The following is a 1,061-nucleotide window of genomic DNA, read 5'->3' as shown; positions in this document are numbered from 1 at the left end:
TCTTAAAGACCCCAGAGTAGGAGCCAGCACCACTTCGCTTGGAAGCTGGTTCCAGATCCTAGCCACCCTGACAGTGAAGTAGTGCCTCCTGATGTCTAATCTGAATTTACTCTCTGCCAGCTTGTGGCCATTATTGCTAGTCACTCCTGGTAGTGCTCCGGGGAACAGGGACTCCCCCAGTGCCTACTGGTCCCCTCTGACTAGTATTGGCTTCCTTGACAACGACCTGCACATCACAATGAGAGACATGCTCAAGACACCATTCCCGAAGCCGCCAGTTGGTCTCTGTGATGCACATCTCATGCCATCTACCACGTCTGCTCACTGGTAGAACAGAAGAGAATACCACCTGTACACCTATCCTTCAGCATGCCCCCCAGAGCGCGGTAGTCTGCCATCAGGTGATCAGGGCTTCTCCTGACCGCATCATTAGTACCCACATGGATTAGGACCATGGGGCAGTAATCGGTGGGCTGGATCACGGCCTGGATCATCCCCGTCACGTCATAAATCTTTGCTCCGGGTAGGCAGTAGACCTCACGTGTCAAGGGGTCCTAGCGACAGATGGGGCCCTCTGTAACTCTCAGGATGGAATCGCCTATGACGATCACTTGACGCTTTCTCCTCTGGGACTGCTTAGCTCCTTCAGCCTGTTTGGAGCATGGAGAGTGTGGAGTTGCCTCCTCTCCGGTTTCCTCCTCTCCCTCCTTCTCCTCCAGTGTTGCCAGGGCCTTGTACTTGTTCTCCAGCTGGACTGGAGGAACTGGTACTGCTGTGTTACGAGCAGCCCTGGTTCTGGAGGTGACCATCTGCCACTCTGCAGTGGAGGGCACTTCCCGAGGTGCTTCTTCCTTGGGTGCATGGCCCTGCAGGGAAAAGAAATAGACATCAATTTCTTCCTCCACCTCCCTGATTCCCCTCAGCCTGCTAACCTCCTCCTGGAGCTCCCTCACATGCACCTCCAGAGCCCTAAGGTGGGTACCTGCAGGACAGGTGTCGGGGTCCCCAATCCCTGCCCCCCGGGCCTTGCTGGGCACCCCCAGCATGCCAGAGGGGGGGGT

This window comes from Gavialis gangeticus, unplaced genomic scaffold, assembly GCF_001723915.1.
Source record: "Gavialis gangeticus isolate Ggan-Ray unplaced genomic scaffold, GavGan_comp1, whole genome shotgun sequence".
NCBI classification, from domain to species: domain Eukaryota; kingdom Metazoa; phylum Chordata; order Crocodylia; family Gavialidae; genus Gavialis; species Gavialis gangeticus.
Note: the sequence above shows the minus strand (reverse complement) of the source record.